At 34.1% G+C, this 22591-nt stretch overlaps 1 long non-coding RNA gene across 1 annotated transcript; it reads right to left on the bottom strand.

Moving 5' to 3' along the window:
• Positions 1 to 2958: 2958 nt before the first annotated feature.
• Positions 2959 to 9650, bottom strand: LOC139483633 (uncharacterized). Its single transcript, XR_011655057.1, has 4 exons — positions 9531 to 9650; positions 7756 to 7899; positions 3810 to 3907; positions 2959 to 3185 (listed from the first exon to the last, which is right to left on the bottom strand). It is a non-coding gene; the product is annotated as an uncharacterized lncRNA (long non-coding RNA).
• Between the last annotated feature and the right edge of the window lie 12941 nt (positions 9651 to 22591).

Below are 22591 nucleotides of genomic sequence, written 5' to 3'. Positions count from 1 at the left end.
TGGGGGAGAATAAAATGTCCACTAAAAAAAAGGTAAATGCATAAGGTTTGAGCCAAGCTGACATGGTGACCAGCAGTCTGGTCTTTCCATTCATAAACAATCATAAAACTCAGATTGAATTGTCATCTATTCATTGCTCAACGTTTCCACTGGGTCTACACAATAAACAGGATGAATGTTAATTGTGATCTAAACACATGCGCTTATTAATTACTGTGATAAGAATATTTCAGATTTTAAAAAAATAATACTATATCTATTTTCAGTACAAATCTGCATCCATTATTAGCTACTATTTCCCGAAAACATGTTTTACAACAGAAGAAAAAATAATTTATAATTAAATCAAGCAACGAATATAGAGATTAAATCAACCCGTTTTAACTATTTCTAAGTTGTATATTTTATAATTCATATTAAACTATAAAATTAAGATGTATATACTGAAACATTGGTCACTGCACGTTAAATAACCAAAACAGTATTAATATTTCGACTCCGGTCAAAGGTGACCAACTGAGTTGTTATTTTTAATCACTACGGATATTTCCAGACTTCTTTGACCGGTCTGTGAAAGAACATATTGAGATGTCCATCCATTGTCCAGACATGTTTTTATCACCAGAAAAAGGAAACCACCGAAAAATATAGATGCCATCGAGGCAACAAGTGTTTTACGATATTTCTCCACACGAGACAGTTAAATTTAAGGATCGAACAATTATTTGAAACTTTTTACACAGTAAAATGTTTGAAAAGTACGTCCAGTGACAACTATATGTTATGAATATCCTGAACGCTGACAAATTTTAATCGAGTAGCAATTACTAATAATGAAACATTGTCATTGAGAAATTAATAACTACAATAAATTGTTTTATTTCTCAGAATACAAATTGCTGTTTTCAACTACAAAGAGAGTTCCAAATTAATCAAATCGTAAAAAAGACGTGGTATGAGTGCCAATGAGACAACGCTTTACAACAGTCAAAATGACACATAAATTACTATATTCTAATTTATGTTAATATGTTCCGGACCATATGAGTATTTGGACCGTACGCGTACGGTCTGACTAATTTTAAGAAGTTGGTCAAGTTCACTGATTAGACTAAAATATATATTACAGATCAAGATAACAGAAATCTCGAATCAATTTTAAAAGTTAAATTGTAAACTGAATAAAAACTAAATATTTTGACTATTTAAAAAAAGACAGATTATTTCAATCTGTTAATCTCCTGTATTTAGCAAATTACATGGATTGAACTTTCAATCATTGAAATTGAAGTTATTGGAAGTAATTATAATGTTTGAAGATCTTCTTTTGAGAATATTTACGAAGTTTACCACAAAAACCGACAAAAACACTGGACAGAAATTAATAAAATTAATAAAAAAAATCTATGGAAATAAATTAAGTAATAAAAAAATAAGGATTTATATAGACAATTAATATACTTAATTTCAATTGATTAAAATCAAATGTTCACTTATTCACTTTATTCATCTAATTGTTATAATATTTTTATAATATTTTTGATTTTTAAAAACCAATAACAGATATGTTCCAGCTCGTAATAGACTGTACGAGTATACGCATACGTGGCACATACGGTCCGGACCGTACGCGTATTGTCCAAATACTCATATGGTTAAAAGTATACATTTGTACGCATACGGTCCGGACCGTACGCGTATTGCATGTCCAAATACTCATATGGTCTGGAACAAATTTATTACTTTTTTGTTAATGATTTTTACGGAAGCGTATTAGCGCCACACATTTTTTTTCCTATCTTTGCGTTATAACGTTATAACGCAAACCTTTGCGTTACAACTCAAATCTAACCTACTTTACACAGTTCTCAAGCGAGAGCTTACTTTGGAAGTATATATTTATATTCGGTTATAGCTATATTAGCAGGGTTGATTTTTTTCTTCGGTATAACCTCAATTTACTCGATTTTCAATATGGATATCGTTTTGGGGGGCCTTTATAGTTTGTTGTTCAGTGTGAGCCAATGCTCCGTGTTGAAGACCATACTTCGGCCTATGATGGTTTACTTTTACGAATAGTGACTTAGATGGAGAGTTTTCTTATTGGCACTCATACCACATCTTTTTATATTATTCTGCTCATTATTGGTCAATGATCTAATTATTCAAGCATTTTACTTTGCAATGACTACAAAGGTGATAAATTTTAATATATACAGCCTCCTCCATTAATAGCTACTGTTTCCTTTGAATCTTAAATAAGAAATAAGATAAAACAAAGGTTTGCGTTATTTCGCAAATGTTTGCGTTAAACGCAAAGGTTTGCGTTATATCGTAAATGTTTACGTAATAACGCAAAGGTTTGCGTTATAACGCAAACATAGGAAGAAAAATTTAAAAAAATGTGTGGCGCTAATACGCTTCCGTAGATTTTCATTAATAATTGATTACTTTGTAGGGACATATTGAACATCAAATTATCGCAGCATACTGTAGGTTAAAAGGAAGTAATTAAATATGATTTCATCTAGTTTTAGTGGACACAACATAATGAGCATGGTAAGGGGAGAGTTTGACGCCCGCTAACATGTTTAACACCGTCACATTCTGTATGTATTGATATGAACTAAGTTAGGAACCTGTTGTTCAGTGTCGTTTGTTGCTAGCTTGCTAAGTCACATATTTGCTTTTTGGTTTATTGTTTTGTGTATAGCTTAGGTCGCATTGGTTAGCTTTTCTCGATTAAATTGTTTAACGTTTGTCATTTCTGGACCTTTTATAGCTGATTATGCAGTATACGCTTTGATCATTGCTGAAAGCCGTAAGGTGAACATTTGTTCTTAATTTTGGCGTCTTGTGAAGAGTTTTCTCATTGGCAATCTTACCCCATCATTTTTATATATAAGGCCTTTTTATGACGTAACAATTGGAAATTTGAAGAAAAAAAAACAAGAAAAGTACGTATCATTAACGTGATTTAATCAAAGGACAAACGAATGAAATTAAATTAAACATGGACCATGCTTTCCCAAGACGGTTCCGTCCTCACCACAACTTTGGATCATGTGCATGAGGGTCTGTATATCCGTACCCAGTCCCCAATTTCAGGTCCATAGGCTGGATTCTGCCAGGATTTTTGGGTACGTCGCCTTTAGTTTCCTTTTAAGGGTTTTGTCACTGCTGAACTAGAAATATATAAATGTACACTCAATAAATAAGAATGAATCAATGCATGCAATTCCTTTTTCTCAAACACCTATTTTAAACAAACAAATAAAATGTGATATGAAGGTTTAGCATTACGACATGCATTTTAATATGTGACATAAGTATTTTACCTACCATTTTTTCTGAGAAGATACGCAAGATCGTCAGAAGAATTTCAGTGACTATCGGTTTTGGAACTCCTTTTCTATTGTACCAGTATTATGTTCAGTTTTACAGATATATGAAAGTCAGTCAATATTTAGTATGGATACTTTTTGTTTCAATATGAAACAAAGGTCTGTGAATTCGTTCTTGTTAACACGACAATGAATTGCAGATTGTATTGGCATCAAGATAATTTTTTTTATATTTCTGTATTCTCAAACTGTAACAAGTATCTGTCATAGGTCGCTATTATCAAATTGCTTTTGTTAAGTGCGTATTTGCTATTTTGTGTTTGTGCTGACTGCTGAGATAGTAGGACGATGGTTTGAGAAGAAATGCAACGTAACATCAGTGTTATGACATAACCATATAACGTTTTTTGTATGTAGATTTTTCTACTTCTTGATAAATAAAAATATATTTTTGTAATTTATTACCTTTCCCAAAATGCTTTTCTGCATAATGTCATAGGAAACGCGCTCCCATTCAGATGTTTAATCTTTGGTGGGTCTGTTACAATTTTATTTAGATCATGCTGTAAATTATATTTATAAACCATTTATTTGTAAATATCGCATATCTGCTCACTGTTTGAATATAGAAACTGACCGATTTTATAATATTAAGAGACATCTGAGACTTTGTAATATGTGTGATAAACAAGTACTGTAATTGAAGATGAATATCATTTTATTTTAGTATGTGAAAAGTATAATGAACTTCGAAAGAAATTTATCAAACCATATTATTGGAGAAAACCTTCGAATTTTAAACTCATACAACTGCTATCTGTTCATAATGTAAAGGAACTTAACAATTTAGGGAAGCTTTTATTTCTGGCCAAAAAGGCACGTAATTAATTTTATCATTATGAATGCTTAATATGTGTTAAGTTTTACCATACTCTGCTGTTCTGTTATATGGGTATACTTACTTATATGATTTTTTGACTAATTGTTTAAATGTAAATATATTTCACTGATGTAATTGAATATTTGTAATATTTATAATTCTATAAGCTGTATTGCTTACGAATAAAAGATTATTAATTATTAATAAATCTAGAGCGGAAATAAATCGCAGCTTGATTTGACTTCTTAACTTTATCCGTTAATTAATCCCAGCTTCAACATGCGTGATTTATGACAATTTATTGTTGAGTGTGTAAATATTGACACCTGTGTGTAAACTAATGTCTCTTTTTAAAAGATTTGATGTTTAAAACTATAAATGTATATACATGTACTTGTTGATTGGAAAAAGTACGATTTAAAAAAAAATTTAATTTCTATTTTTAATACACAATATCCCAGATTGAGATCGATTAACAGGTGAAATCATCTGACCATGAAAGAAATACCTAATCAAATTCTGTGTTTTCACAAAATATGTTCATATCAGTAAATGTTTAGTGCCAAGAATGTTAGTATCGATATATGGAATATATATCTCCATAACAAAATTCTCACATTACCAATTTTTGTGACTTTTTTTCTTCAAAACTGTCTTTTTGTGATTTTATTCAACATCAAACTTTCTTTTCAAACAAGATTTTCTAATTGAATGTCGTATTTTCTTTTCATTCCTATTTTCAAAGGAAACCAACAATTTATTTTAAAAAATACTGCCCCAAACCTCTTAATTTCCACAAAAAAAGAATTTGATTGTCATTGTTTTATATATAATCATTAATAAACCGCAATTGCATATTATAAAACATAATCTGGAACTACTTATATATAAATACATTTATCTATTAGTCCAAGCATACGGTAATATATGACAGTATATTTTTCCTGTTTCAATTACCATGTACATACATGTATGACAGTGGCGTAGCTTGCATGTATGCTCAGATGCTCAAGCATCCACATCATTTTGACAGGAAAAAAATTATAAATAAAGATATGTTCGCAGCAGTTAAACTCGGAGGTATCCGTATGTAACAAGGGTTAGGATATGAGGATACCATAACATCCAATTATTTGCTTTCCGATGAAGTATGCTTGGTCTTTTATTAAGGATAATTTAGTTCATGTAATAAAACAAGATGGGAAAATCGCAGAAAAGTGTTCTCGATTATTTTTCGGAAAAAGACTACGTCGTCGGCTACGGCAAGTGCAGAGGATGATGCACAGATCTTCGGACATGTTTCATCTGAAATTGAGCCTAGCGGAGCGATGGCTTCTACAACTGACTAACAACATAACTGAAAACTAAACTACATATCCTGATACCTTTTCCTGTGACATGAAAGACTACGTGATAAAAACCTAATCTGTAATAGAGTGTGATCATTCCTAGGCTTATCAGTAAATTCCAGTTTCTATCTAGGTCCACATAATAATTTTATTTTCAATAAAAGAACAAAGTTTCTATGTCCCCTACATTGCACATATTTTATGTAAGCAAGTAACAAGGGTATTAATTAATAAAAATTAATGGTTTTCCTTTTCCTTTTATTTTTAATGGAGAAATAAAAGCTTCAGAGAAAATGCAATGGGATTTCCGTTATAATTCATATTTCAAAAGGTCAAAGCTTAGGTGTCATTGCTGATGATATAAAAATCTGGCAAGAATTGTACACATGAGAGTGCAAACAAGACCGGATGGACGGACACCAGGTATTTCGATGATGTCCCCTGCGACGCGTTAATGGGATAGCTTCAGTTCCTATATTCCGAAGTGCCGCTGTGATGGGGCCGTTTTTTAGAAATGCTAGGAAGAGGATCACTTTATGAAATGTCAAATATTAGATTGGAGGGAAACTTTTACATCAAATAAATAAATTATGAATTACATTCAATTTCGAGTATTTCGAGAAAACATTAAAAAAAATTGTTTGAAATATAATTATATGAATTGGTGGGTATTTTGAAATTAAACAAAAATCTAACCAGTGTCAGATTCTAGGGGAGTACATGTTTTTACAGGAATAATGTCTGAAAAAATATATAATTTTCTGCATAAAATAGTCCAAAATTTTTTTCGACTCGATCCGCTCAGCGAAGGCATCCACATCATTTAAACCCTGGCTACGCCACTGTATGAGGCTAGACATGGGTCATCATTTATGAGGATATGAATGATATTAGAGACATATATTATTTTTCTCTGATGTAGTTTGAAGAAAAGAGAATAATGCATGGTACCGATAAATGTAATTATCATATACTTAGACTAAATAACATATGATTTTTACCGTATGATAATAGCATTAAATTAAAGTATTTTCCATATTTTCCGAATTGGTGCTTAGCGGGCTGATATGAAAAGTTTATCACATGCTTCGATTGTTATCACATGCCTTTCCGTAACGTTATCACATGGCATTCCGGAAAATACACCTCAATGCTACGTTTTCAGTGAAAAACATTACAAAGTAGTGTACAAAACAATTATTTGAATAGTGGAAAGTATATTGTGTAAAATGATTAAATTAAATTAAAAAAAAATATATATTAAATAAATGCAGTTTTTAAGTTTTTCTGAAACATAATTTAGAAAGTTACTTTAAAAAAAATGACTTTTCCAAACAATGTTCATGATGCATATTGTTGAATTATTTTTTGTCAATTCGTCAATATTTAAATGATTTTTTCTCTGTTGAGGCATATGATAGAAAGATTTCATATTGAATGTATCAAATTTTTGGTCCGACGTCCGTGAACTTTTTACTCTTTCAACTTCTTTTCGGGAACCACGTAGAAAGATCAATATATGAATCTGTTATTTTTCTCTACTGTTGAAGTATTAATAAAAAGATCTTAACATGTCATTTTTCATAATGCATGTATTATCAGCCCTCGGTCAATATCAGCCCTCGAGCCATGCGGCTCTTGGGCTGATATTGAACCTAGGGCTGATAATACATGCGATATGAATAATGCCATGTAATAATCTGATAATAACAGATTAAAGAGGTGATTGTTGGTTACTCAACGTCAAGCGGCAAATATTACATACATGCTTAGGACAATTATAATAGAGATCAATTGACTAAAGAAAAAAGTGAAATGTAAAAAAAAAAATAACGATAAAGAACTATAGAAATGATGATCTGACATCTTTAATTTAAAATATTAAGTAGACCAATTTCAAAGAAACAAGGCCATTTAAAAAGTTAATGAAATTATTGTTATATAACGTAATTAAATCATTATAATGACTAAAATATTACCATTACCACGCACACTCACATAAATGTTTATTAAATATATAATTTGGATCGCAATACCCCCCCCCCCCCCCTCCCCCACACACACACACACCGACTTCAAGGTTCTGGATACGCCCCTGTTATTTGTTGGGTATATTTTTTAAACGTGTTAATCGGTATACTTTCTCATTTTCATGTTATAAGATTACCACTAAAACACTTACCGGCTTTTTTGTATAAGTAGAATTGCTCTGTACTATAGTGTACCACTTTCCAGACACCTCGAATCGGGCGGCATAAAAGTTACTAAGTGGTGACTCTATTTTATAAAAAAAAGAAAGACTTCCTTTCTTGGATTGGATGTTGAACTGAAAAAGAAACATGCATATAAATACATTACGTATTTAAAACTTGCAAAAGACAAAAAAAATACGACCAAAAGCCGATTTATATATTATATGTCACAGTATGGCCTTTAACGATGTACAAAACCAATACCATATAGTAAGCTTTAAAGACCTGGCATTCTATGCGGCCCTTACTATGAGGGGCGTTTTAAAATAAATTTAGAGACAAAGAACGTATTTGAGAAGAAGAAAAAACGTGTCCGCTTTCATACTCCAAACCTCTCATAAAAAGGTAAAAAGATCGTACCATAATACAATTTCTTTCGAAAGATTACAGGTAAATGTTAAATTGGATTACACAGTGTCCATGTATTTTTTTGTTGTTACCAGACTTTACCTGACATTATACAATCTTACATAATAATACCTATGTGGTTTAGTATTAATGAGGATATTTGTCACTTGCAATATACAGTAATAAATAACAACCATATCAAAACTTATTTTGTTAAAAAGTTAATGAAATTATTGTAACATAACATAATTAATCAAATCATTAGAATGAATAAAATATTTAACGTAATCGAAAATTAAAAAAAAGTTCACTAATAATTTAAATGAGGACCCAAAAAACTAGAATGTAAGACAGAAAGTCACAGGACAAAAAGTCACAATTCATTTTTTCTGATATTTTCTTTGAATAAAAAACGCTTATTTCTACAAAAATATTTTTGTATTTTTCTTGAACTATTGTAAATAAACCAACCTTGTAAACAAAATTTATCAAAAACATATCAAAGATGATCAAATAATTATTAAAAAAACAAAATGTCAAAGTGGCTTCAGTTGGCACTTAAATGGCTTCACGGTGCAAAGAAATCTTTCTTTTGCATTATAAAATTTAAATAAATCTTAATTTTTCAAGTATAATGACACATTTCTTAAACTTTAATATGAATATATGTATTAAAAAGTAAATATTTCAAGATATTTCTCTTATATATTCAAACAATTGTCAACAGATAATTTGTGACTTTTGTCCTGTGACTGTTAGGTGACTTTATGTCCTGTGACTTTTTGTCCTGTGACTTTCGGTCCGTTTACCAAAAAATAGATAGGGCTCTCTGATCTGTTCTTGGTATTGTGATCTATTATAGATAAGAACTGTCACAAACGGCTCCATAGGGTAGAATCAATTCAAGTAGATGATAGCTAAAATAAACATAAGGCAGGAACATAGCCCCCTATGACTTTTTTCAAAGCGCTTTTAGGACTAGAGGACATGACTTTTTTTACTTAGAACATGTGCGTTTATCAAACATGTATCTTCGGAAAAGTCATAGGAATCGTCTCATTAATCACATGGACTCTTAGATGTAATTTCAATTTAACAATGTTGAAAACTTAATCGTTCTATTCTATAACATAAAAATAACAGTTAATAAGGGTTTCAGTCAAGGGTGAGACTCCTTCCTAAACATGGGAACTCTATATACTTCATACAATGCTATTCCTAAATCTGTCCCGAAGTCGAACTATTATTTGTTTTAAATTTCTTAACGAAAATTATCTTAAATTAAAATATAATTATTTAATTTGATCAATTATAACTGTTAAAACCAAAACAACTTGAAGAACCAAAATATTCGTACCGTATTCTATCTTTGTTCTCTCTTTCTCTCTTTGACGATATTCCATTACTAATCTTCTTTTTGCTGGATGAAATACTGTCGCACTCACGGTTGAAGTTCAATTGTAAAACTACACAGGACAGTACTTCTTTAACCAAAGCATTTTGATTAAACCAATCAAAATACCTACATTGAAAGACTTGTTCCCTGTCTTTTAAAGGATATCTGAGATACCCGTATATCAGAGATAGAGGACCAGCCTATTGCATTTACTGCATGGTTTCGAATTCTAGATAGCATTTCTTATTATATTATTTCTCACTTAACCTACATTTACTATAAGTATTTTAAAATTATGCGCGAATTAAAACTGAAAAAAATACCGTATTCTGTCATAATAAATAAATTGAAGTGCAATCGGCAAAAGGTTCTGTTTGCAACACATTTGTATCGTTTATGTTACATAATTATTCAAATTGCACTTAGTCTAACGGTATTTTTTCTATCAATAATTGATGTTTCATAGGTTTGAAGGTTGTACAGATATAATATATATACAAGTCTAAAGAAAGTTAAACCTATGATTGCCTTGGATTTTTTTTTTACACATGTGCATGCAAAACAAATTTCTTGGTAGAGGGGTCTAAATACAGCACAAACAACATTTTTTAAAAGACCGAACAGTGAACAAGTATATTTCGACAAATGCATTTGACTAACAGGTCGAACAAAGGATGTTTTTGAATTATATGCCATGATACAATAAGCAAACAATAACCAATTACTCAACTGCCATGGACATAATATTGTTTTGTAATTCCAAAATGTTTTTAATCAAAATATAAATAAAATAGATAATTTGCTTCAGTTTAAAACCGTTTATAGCTGACTATGCGGTATGGGCTTTGCTCATTGCTGAAGGCCATACGGTGACCTATAGTTGTTAATTTCTGTGTCATTTTGGTCTCTTGTGGACAGTTATCTCATTGGCAATCATACCTCATCGTCTTTTTTATATGTGTCTGTGTGTGGAAAAAAAATACAAGAACAAAAACAATTTGGAAAGGGGAACTTCTTATTGTCCTTTTAATAGCTGATCTTCAAATGTCTTTAAATTTTGCTCATAGGAATCTTTACTCTAAAATCATTTTGCTACAAACGAAACAAACACAGAAATAGGATAAGTAGCTTCTTATAACATATCATTTCCCTTGCGTAACTATGTTTTATATTAATAATTTGTACAGATTTCTTATGTCTCATGCGTAGGCCTAAAAATATATATGTATGATACATTAACCACTGTTATACTAGTTCCAATCTATACATAATTCTTATAAATAGCAAACGGCGAAAATCCAATTTCAAACAAAAAGAAATATATATAAATATGAAATGGAATGAAGTTAGGTGATATATAATCGCCATTGTGGCGGAATGAGCATGCGTTTCCGAATTTTCCTTACATAGACATATAGGTTGAAATCACAAATTCTTAGGTAAAATTGTAACCAATTAGATAATTGGTTGTTTTGATACATTTCCATGTCTTCATATAGATTGGTAAAACAGTTTACAGTAAGTAAGTAAGTAATTTTTATTATAGTGACATGTGTAATATATCAGTTCAGTAAAGTTCAAAATATATATTACATACACAACAAGTGTGGACACAGATGAGTGTGGATAGTATGTTTGGATGTTTGACAGTGTTTAATATGACAAAAGGAGTTCTGTGTTTTTCCTATATGGTGTTATCATATTAATTGTGTTAACTGAGACACTAATTGCATTAATTACCAAATGGTTACGATAGAATATGTTCCAGATCTTTGATTTTGGATACATTTTGGAGCTAGGAGAGCAACACATAAAAAAAAAAATTTTTTCATGTATTTTTTTTTTTTTGTATATTAATAAGGCCGTTTTCTCGTTTGAATTGTTTTACATTGTCATTTCGGGGCCTTTTATAGCTGACAATGCGATGTGAGCTTCGATCATTGTCAAAGCCATTCGGTGACCTGAAGTAATGTTTGTGTCATTTTGGTCTCTTGTGGGGAATTGTCTCATTGGCAATCATACCACGTATTTTTTACATGTACATGTTTTTGCTTATTACATGTACATGTATTTGTATGGTTCTATTATATAACATTCTGGTGGATCATCAGTATCATTAGTAAAACATTTTGCTAAAATGTCGAATTGTTTCTCAGATTAGAAGAAATTTATTGTTTTTTTAGTAATGACAATGCCTGACATGATGCTTTGCTCTAGATGAGCTAGAAAGTAAACTTATGTGTTGTTTTCTTTTTTTTTTTTTATCAATTCTGTGAAAATAACTCCTCCAAAGTTGGTCAAAGCAAAAAAAAAGTTTTGACCAATAGGAAAATGATATCACCAAAAGAACCTTAGTGAGCATGCTTCAAAGACTGATAACTGCTCCAAAGGTTATCTGATAGAATTTTACATACATAATAAAATACACCCGACCCATTGGGTCTATAAGTCACTTAACAATGATCATAAAACGTATTTCTTTTATCACAGATTTCAAACAAAATAATGAAAAAAAATTATTTACATTTGTTTATATAATAATAATCATTGAGTTTCTGTAATCAACATCAATGTGAAATCATAATGCAGAGACTCCAGAGACACATGTAGTGCTTATGTGAAACCTTGGTCGGTTGCTTTTGTCAAATTTGTTTTTCTAATCGGCTTTTAAAAACCATTATTTAAGAATTGACTGCTTCTTTTTGTAACTTCATTGGGATGTAAAAGCGTAGTCCGAAGTACATTTTGTGCGAAAATTGTAAATTTCTAAACAAGTCTAAAAATGTTCACACGATCAACGCTTTTACAACACTATGAAGTTACAAAAAGAAGCATTCAATACTTATTATTACATTTCTTTCAGTTAGGATCATGAAAACACGGTTTTCATCAAGTTTTTATTTAACTTACATGTGCACTTTCTTGTGGAACCTCGTGTCATCATGAATGATAAATGTTATTGTGTTATGAAGTTGACTAAGGAATAACGCGAGATTGCAATGTAGCCAATTATAATGAAACATACATCTAATGTTATTATTTCTTCATGACAATAGTTTAAACTTTGTTATATATTATGTAAGATGTTGTAAGATTGTCAATGACTAAATGTTATCCTCTGTATGTTGTCGTAAGGCCCTCAACAACGAGTCAGATTTATGTTTTGTTTAACTTTTCATAGTGGACATATACGACACCATTATTTGAAAGAGAGACATGTCAGAAGTAAAACAGATCCCAGAATTATTTTGCGATTTAAAGTTAAAAAAAAATCAGATATCATTTTTTTACCAGAAACAAAAGGAACAACAACCACAAAAAGTAAATTTTAATCTTTGACCAACCTGATGTTCAAAGTTTATTTTCTATAGTCATCACGACCTCTATATTCCACAATAAATTTATATTGAATGTGAAAGAAGTGAAGAAAGTGCCATTAAAGGGCATTTGAAGTATACAAATACAAGAAAGATATATTTTATTTGAATACCAAATGTTCATATATCTCTCTTTTTTAATTGTTAAACAAATTTTAACTTGAATATTTCTTTCTTATTCCTGTCACTTTTTATATATATCATCACAGGAACAAGCTATTGGAATCCTATTTAATGTATACATGTAACTCTCATCATGAAAATACTACACACATTTGTCACTGCACGAACTCATTATTAGACTGAATTTTAATTTCAAGCACCGAAAAGGGATTTCAATCTGTTATTTTTACGAATGTTTCCTTGATTTTGATTTAAACGTTCTCCTGAAACACAAAAAGGCCATAAAAATGTGCTCCGGAATATTCCGGACTGGACGGCAATTTCAAAATTGGGCATGGTGAATGAGTCCGGAATATTCCGGAGTGGTCGGAGTCCGGAGCCGAGGTGACTCCGGAATATTCCGGACCAGTCCGGACTATTCCGGAGTGAGGGAATCGGGATTCAGGCCCAGGTCCGGAATATTCCGGAGTGGTCCGGACAAATCCGGAGTGAGGGAATCGGGATTCACCTGGGTCCGGAATATTCCGGAGTGGTCCGGACCATTCCGGAGTGGGGGAACCGGGACGCAGGCGGAGGGAATCGGGATTCAGGCGGAGGGATGATCCCCTCAGACCGGTGGTACAAGTCTTTTGAATCACTTAATAATTTTCATAAGTCTAAATTTTCAATAAGGTTATAAAAAACAAATATGCCCCAAAACAAACAAGAAGAGAACTAATACACCGAAAACGAGAAGAAAATGAAAAAATCAAAACGGGAATTAACTTGACGTTCTAAATCGACGCCATTGACGTTACCTTAGAAAATTCATATTCAGGTACATGGACGATAGTCCAAGTCTTATATTAACCTCTCGTTATTTTTGCCGCGATGTATAACATGTTTTATCAAAAATTATTTCCTTTGTTTTTAGAAAATGACATGGCAGAAAATTTAAAGTCAATAAAATAAAATAATTAAACTCTGCTTTATTTGGATTTAAAATTGTTTTTTAGCCTTTAATGACAACGTATGGTAGTTGTAAATCTCAATAGTGACAGAAGTTTTGAAATAATCAGAGTGGTAAACTACTAACAAAATTTCGTTTGTTCCCCTTTGACCGAGGTCGAAAGTCCAGGCGTATACGTATTATATGTGGAAATCTCAATAATTCCCTCCGACCGGATAAAGAAGTCCGGAAATATCCGGAGTGGTATACAAGTAATTTTGTAGGTTTTTATTTGATAAGAGATAAATGCCCAAACATATAGGAGTTAAAGAAGGAAATCTCAATACCTTTACTTAGACCGCCTAAATATCCTGTCCTGAATATCGGGAGTGATATGATAATCATTTCGCTAGGTTCTCTTTGACTTCCGTTGAATGTCCGGACATAACCACATTATGGGAGGTAATCTCAAGTTCCCTCAGACTGGTGAAAGAAGTCTGGAATTATACAGAGTGTTATAATAACAATTGCGTTGGTTTACCTTTGACCGGGGTTGAAAGTCCGGATATTTCCGGATTCTTGGTGAAAATCTCATTAAATTCCCTCAGACCGGTGGTACAAGTCCGGAAATATCCGGACCGATACAATACGAATTTCGTTAATTTCCATTTGACGGGAGATAAAAGTCAGCACCAATCCAGATTATGCTCTATTGACACTAAGTTCTTTTGCATGCAGTTGATAATTTTCATAAGTCAAAATTTTCAATAAGGTTATAAAAAAAAAATGTGCAAAAAAAATAATAAAAAAAAAAAATAGAACAAATACACAGAAAACGAGGAGAAAATGAAAAAAAAAGAAATTAACTTGACGTCATCAATCGACACCATTGACGTTACCTTAGAAAATTTATATTCAGATTCATGGATAGTCCAAGTCTTATATTGACCCTTCGTGATATTTGCCGCGATGAATAAAATGTTTTATCAAAAATTATTTCCTTTGTTTTTAGCAAATGACATGACGGAACATTTATAGTCGTATAATAAAATAATTAAACTCTGGTTTGATTGGATTTAAATTTTGTTTATTAGCCTTTAATGACAACGTATGGTAGTAGTAAATCTCAATAGATCACGCCATCCAGTGACAGAAGTTTTTGAAATACCCTGATCAACATTTCGCTAGGTTCCTGTGGGTGAAAGTCCGGACATATCCGGATTATGGATTGAAATCCCAATAATTTCAATCAGACCGACGAAAGAAGTCCCGAATTATCCGGAGTGGTATAATAACAATTTCGTCGTTCTCCCTTTGACCAGGAACGAATGTCTGGACGTATACGGATTACCTGTGTATATCTCAATAAGTTCCTTCAGACCAGCGAAAGTAGTCCGAAGTAGTACAATAACAATTTTGCTAGGTTTCCTTTGACTTTCAATGAATATCCGGATATGACCGGATCATGGGTGGAAATTTCAATTGATTTCTTCAGATCGATGAAAGAAGTCCGGAAATAATCAGAGTGGTAAACTACTAACCAAATTTCGTTTGTTCCCCTTTGATCGAGGACGAAAGTCCAGAAGTATACGTATTATAGGTGGAAATCTCAATAATTCCCTCCGACCGGATAAAGAAGTCCGGAAATATCCGGAGTGGTAAAAAAGCAATTTTGTAGGTTTTCATTTGACAAGAGATAAATGCCCACACATATACGAGTTAAAGAAGAAAAGAAGAAAATCTCAACATGTTTACTAGGACCGCCTAAATATCCTGTCCTCAATATGGGCGGTGCTGGGGGAAGATTTTCACTCTATTTTAGTATATATAAAAATTCAAGCATGTAGTAAACACCCTAAGCATTAGTTTGAGCTATTAAATACTCCAATGGCATGCCTGGGCGATGCTGGGGGCAGATTTTCACTTTAATGGGTAGTTGCCTGTATGTTGGTTTTCTAGGCTTTGATGATGGTTTATCGTGTTTTCCTTTTAAAGAAGCACCTATTTATGTTGGAAAACACATCTTAAAGTTAGCCTAGACCGTTACAATGAAATTGACAACTTGTATAGACCAATGATATGCTCAGTTTGGTCCCTAGGGTGAAAAGATCCGGGGTCGGAATTGTCAATATTGGCGGCTGGCTATCAAAATTGTGGGTAGGGGTCGATTAAATATTTTTTTGGCTTACCTCCACATATTTGAGTATAAATAAAGATTCAGGCATGTAGTAAGCACCCTTAACTTTAGTTTGAGCTATAATATACCCCAATGGCATGCCTGGGCGGTGCTAGGGGTAGATTTTCACTCTTATGGGTAGTTGTCTTTATGTTGGTTTTCTAGGCTCTTATGGTGGTTTAACGTGTTTTCCGCTTGATGATGCACCTATTTATGCTGGAAAACACATCTTTAAGTTAGCCAAGGCCTTTACGATGAAAATGACACCTTGTATAGACAAATTATATGCTCAGTTTGGTCCCTAGGGTGAAAAGATCCGGGGTTGGTATGGTCAATATTGGCTTCTGGCTATACAAATTGGGGGTAGGGGTCGATTAAATATTTTTTTGGCTTACGTTCACATATTTTAGTATATATAAAGATTCAAGCATGTAGTAAACACCCTAAGCATTAGTTTGAGCTATTATATACCCCAATGGCATGCCTGGGCGATGCTGGGGGCAGATTTTCACTTTAATGGGTAGTTGCCTGTATGTTGGTTTTCTAGGCTTTGATGATGGTTTATCGTGTTTTCCTTTTAAAGAAGCACCTATTTATGTTGGAAAACACATCTTAAAGTTAGCCTAGACCTTTACAATGAAATTGACAACTTGTATAGACCAATGATATGCTCAGTTTGGTCCCTAGGGTGAAAAGATCCGGGGTCGGTATGGTCAATATTGGCGGCTGGCTATCAAAATTGGGGGTAGGGGTCGATTAAATATTTTTTTGGCTTACCTCCACATATTTGAGTATAAATAAAGATTCAGGCATGTAGTAGACACCCTTAACTTTAGTTTGAGCTGTAATATACCCCAATGGTATGCCTGGGCGGTGCTGGGGGAAGATTTTCACTCTTATGGGTAGTTGCCTTTATGTTGGTTTTCTAGGCTTTTATGGTGGTTTAACGTGTTTTCCGCTTGATGATGCACCTATTTATGCTGGAAAACACATCTTTAAGTTAGCCTAGGCCTTTACGATGAAAATGACACCTTGTACAGACAAATTATATGCTCAGTTTGGTCCCTAGGGTGAAAAGATCCGGGGTTGGTATGGTCAATATTGGCTTCTAGCTATACAAATTGGGGGTAGAGGTGGATTAAATATTTGTTTGGCTTACCTTCACATATTTAAGTATATATAAATATCCAAGCATGTAGTAAACACCCTAAGCATCAGTTTGAGCTATGATATACCACAATGGCATGCCTGGGCGGTGCTTGGGGAAGATTTTCACTCTTATTGATATTTGCCTTTATGTTGGTTTTCAAGGCTTTTATGATGGTTTATCGTGTTTTCCGCTGAATGAAGGACCTATTTATATTGAAAAACACATCTTTTAGTTAGCCAAGGCATTCACGATGAAAATGACACCTTGTATAGACAAATTGTATGCTCAGTTTGGTCCCTAGGGTGAAAAGATGCGGGGTTGGTATGGTCAATATTCCCATCTGGCTATCCAAATTGGGGGTAGGGGTCGATTAAATATATTTTTGGCTTACCTCCACAAATTTTAGTATAAATAGAGATTCAGACATGAAGTAGACACCCTAAGCATTAGTTTGTGCTATAAAAAACCCAAATGGCATGCCTGGGCGTTGCTTGGGGAAGATTTATACTCTTATGGGTAGTTGCCTTTATGTTGGTTTTCTAGGCTTTTATGATGGATTATCGTGTTTTCCGCTTGATGATGCACCTATTTATGTTGAAAAACACATCTTTCAGTAAGCCAAGGCCTTTACGGTGAAAATGACACCTTGTATAGACCAATGATATGCTCAGTTTGGTCCCTAGGGTGAAAAGATCCTGGGTTGGTATGGTCAATATTGGCGTCGGGCTAAACAAATTGGGGGGAGGGGTCGATTTAATATTTTTTTGGCTTACCTCCACCTATTTTAGTACAAATAAAGGTTCAGGCATGTAGTCGACACACTAAGCCTTAGTTTGAGCTATAATATACCCCAATAGCATGCCTGGGCGGTGCTGGAGGAAGATTTTCACTCTTATGGGTAGTTGCCTTTATGTTGGTTTTCTAGGCTTTTATGGTGGTTTAACGTGCTTTCCGCTTGATGATGCACCTATTTATGTTGAAAAACACATCTTTTAGTTAGCCAAGGCCTTTACGATGAAAATAACACCTTGTATAGACCAATGATATGCTCAGTTTGGTCCCTAGGGTGAAAAGATCCGGGGTAGGTATGGTCAATATTGGCGTCTGGCTATCCAAATTGGGGGTAGGGGTCGATTAAATATATTTTTGGCTTACCTCCACATATTTTAGTATAAATAAAGATTCAGGCAGGTAGACGATACCCTAAGCCTTAGTTTGAGCTATAATATACCCCAATGGCATGCCTGGGCGATGCTTGGGAAAGATTTTCACTCTTATGGGTAGTTGCCTTTATGTTGGTTTTCTAGGCTTTGAAGATGGTTTAACGTGCTTTCCGCTTGATGATGCACCTATTTATGTTGAAAAACACATCTTTTAGTTAGCCAAGGCCTTTACGATGAAAATAACACCTTGTATAGACCAATGATATGCTCAGTTTGGTCCCTAGGGTGAAAAGATCCGGGGTAGGTATGGTCAATATTGGCGTCTGGCTATCCAAATTGGGGGTAGGGGTCGATTAAATATATTTTTGGCTTACCTCCACATATTTTAGTATAAATAAAGGTTCAGGCATGTAGTATACACCCTAAGCCTTAGTTTGAGCTATAATATACCCCAATGGCATGCCTGGGCGGTGCTGGGGGAAGATTTTCACTCTTATGGGTAGTTGTCTTAATGTTGGTTTTCTAGGCTTTGATGATGGTTTATCGTGTTTTCCGCTTAATTAGGCACGTATTTATGTTGAAAAACACATCTTAAAGTTAGCCAAGGCCTTTGCGCTGAAAATGATACCTTGTATAGACCAATAATATGCTTAGTTTGAAGTCTAGGGTGAAAAGATCCGGGATTGGTATGGTCAATATTGGCTTCTGGCTATACAAAGTGGGAGTAGGGGTGGATTAAACATTTTTTTGGCTTACGTTCACATATTTTAGTATATATAAAGATTCAGGCATGAAGAAGATACCCTAAGCCTTAGTTTGAGCTATAATATAGGAAGATTTTCACTCTTATGGGTAGTTGCCTTTATGTTGGTTTTCTAGGCTTTTATGGTGGTTTAACGTGCTTTCCGCTTGATGATGCACCTATTTATGTTGAAAAACACATCTTTTAGTTAGCCAAGGCCTTTACGATGAAAATAACACCTTGTATAGACCAATGATATGCTCAGTTTGGTCCCTAGGGTGAAAAGATCCGGGGTAGGTATGGTCAATATTGGCGTCTGGCTATCCAAATTGGGGGTAGGGGTCGATTAAATATATTTTTGGCTTACCTCCACATATTTTAGTATAAATAAAGATTCAGGCAGGTAGACGATACCCTAAGCCTTAGTTTGAGCTATAATATACCCCAATGGCATGCCTGGGCGATGCTTGGGAAAGATTTTCACTCTTATGGGTAGTTGCCTTTATGTTGGTTTTCTAGGCTTTGAAGATGGTTTAACGTGCTTTCCGCTTGATGATGCACCTATTTATGTTGAAAAACACATCTTTTAGTTAGCCAAGGCCTTTACGATGAAAATAACACCTTGTATAGACCAATGATATGCTCAGTTTGGTCCCTAGGGTGAAAAGATCCGGGGTAGGTATGGTCAATATTGGCGTCTGGCTATCCAAATTGGGGGTAGGGGTCGATTAAATATATTTTTGGCTTACCTCCACATATTTTAGTATAAATAAAGGTTCAGGCATGTAGTATACACCCTAAGCCTTAGTTTGAGCTATAATATACCCCAATGGCATGCCTGGGCGGTGCTGGGGGAAGATTTTCACTCTTATGGGTAGTTGTCTTAATGTTGGTTTTCTAGGCTTTGATGATGGTTTATCGTGTTTTCCGCTTAATTAGGCACGTATTTATGTTGAAAAACACATCTTAAAGTTAGCCAAGGCCTTTGCGCTGAAAATGACACCTTGTATAGACCAATGATATGCTCAGTTTGGTCCCTAGGGTGAAAAGATCCGGGGTTGGTATGGTCAATATTGGCGTCTTGCTATCCAAATTGGGGGTAGGGGTCGATTAAATATTTTTTTGGCTTACCTCCACATATTTTAGTATAAATAAAGATTCAGGCAGGTAGACGATACCCTAAGCCTTAGTTTGAGCTATAATATACCCCAATGGCATGCCTGGGCGATGCTTGGGAAAGATTTTCACTCTTATGGGTAGTTGCCTTTATGTTGGTTTTCTAGGCTTTGAAGATGGTTCATCGTGTTTTCCGCTTAATGAAGCACCTATTAATGTTAGAAAATACATCTTTAAGTTAGCCAAGGCCTTTACGATGAAAATGATACCTTGTATAGACCAATAATATGCTTAGTTTGAAGTCTAGGGTGAAAAGATCCGGGATTGGTATGGTCAATATTGGCTTCTGGCTATACAAAGTGGGAGTAGGGGTGGATTAAACATTTTTTTGGCTTACGTTCACATATTTTAGTATATATAAAGATTCAGGCATGAAGAAGATACCCTAAGCCTTAGTTTGAGCTATAATATACCCCAATGGCATGCCTGGACGGTGCTTGGGGAAGATTTTCACTCTTGTGGGTAGTTGCCTTTATGTTGGTTTTCTAGGCTTTGAAGATGGTTCATCGTGTTTTCCGCTTAATGAAGCACCTATTAATGTTAGAAAATACATCTTAAAGTTAGCCAAGGCATTTACGATGAAAATGACACCTTGTATAGACCAATGATATGCTCATTTTAAACCCTAGGGTGAAAAGATCCGGGGTTGGTAAGGTCAATTTTGGCTTCTGGCTATACAAAGTGGGGGTAGGGGTGGATTAAACATTTTTTTGGCTTACGTTCACATATTTTAGTATATATAAAGATTCAGGCATGTAGTAAACACCATATGCATTAGTTTGAGCTATAGTATACCCCAATGGCATGCCTGGGCGGTGCTGGAGAAGATTTACACTCTTATGGGTAGTTGCCTTTATGTTGGTTTTCTAGGCTTTGATGATGGTTCATCGTGTTTTCCGCTTAATGAAGCACCTATTCATGTTAGAAAATACATCTTAAAGTTAACCAAGGTCTTTACGATGACAATGACACCTTGTAAAGACCAATGATATGCTCAGTTTGAACCCTAGGGTGAAAAGATCCGAGGTTGGTATGGTCAATATTGGCTTCTGGCTATACAAAGTGGGGGTAGTGGTCGATTAAATATTTCTTTGGCTTACCTCCACATATTTTAGTATAAATAAAGATTCAGGCATGTAGTAGACACCCTTAGCTTTAGTTTGAGCTATAATATACCCCAATGGCATGCCAGGGCGGTGCTGGGGGAAGATTTAAACTCTTATGGGTAGTTGCCTTTATGTTGGTTTTCTAGGCTTTGATGATGGTTTATCGTGTTTTCTGATTAATGAGGCACTTATTTGGGTTGGAAAACACATCTTTAAGTTAGCCAAGGCCTTTACGGTGAAAATGACACCTTGTATAGACCAATGATATGCTCAGATTGGCCCCTAGGGTGAAAAGATCCGGGGTTGGTATGGTCTATATTGCCGTCTGGCTATCCAAATTGGGGGTAGGGGTCGATTAAATATTTTTTTGGCTTACCTCCTCATATTTTAGAATAAATGAAGATTCAGACATGTAGTAGACACCCCTGTGCTTTAATTTGATGCTATAATATACCCAATGGCATGCCTTGGCGGTGCTGGAGGAAGATTTTCACTTTTATGGGTTGTTGCCTTTATGTTGGTTTTCTAGGCTTTTATGGTGGTTTAACGTGTTTTCCGCTTGATGATGCACCTATTTATGTTGAAAAACACATCTATTAGTTAGCCAAGGCCTTTACGATGAAAATGACACCTTGTATAGACAAATTATATGCTCAGTTTGGTCCCTAGGGTGAAAAGATCCGGGGTTGGTATGGTCAATATTGGCTTCTGGCTATACAAATTGGGGGTAGGGTCGATTAAATATTTTTTGGCTTACGTTCACATATTTTAGTATATATAAAGATTCAAGCATGTAGTAAACACCCTAAGCATTAGTTTGAGCTATTATATACCCCAATGGCATGCCTGGGCGATGTTGGGGGCAGATTTTCACTTAATGGGTAGTTGCCTGTATGTTGGTTTTCTAGGCTTTGATGATGGTTTATCGTGTTTCCTTTTAAGAAGCACCTATTTATGTGGAAAACACATCTTAAAGTTAGCCTAGACCTTTACAATGAAATTGACAACTTGTATAGACCAATGATATGCTCAGTTGGTCCCTAGGGTGAAAAGATCGGGTCGGTATGGTCAATATTGGCAG

The sequence above is a fragment of the Mytilus edulis genome, chromosome 7, assembly GCF_963676685.1.
Source record: "Mytilus edulis chromosome 7, xbMytEdul2.2, whole genome shotgun sequence".
NCBI classification, from domain to species: Eukaryota; Metazoa; Mollusca; class Bivalvia; order Mytilida; family Mytilidae; genus Mytilus; species Mytilus edulis.
The sequence above is the reverse complement of the archived record's forward strand: the minus strand, read 5'-3'. Positions and strand labels throughout refer to the sequence as shown.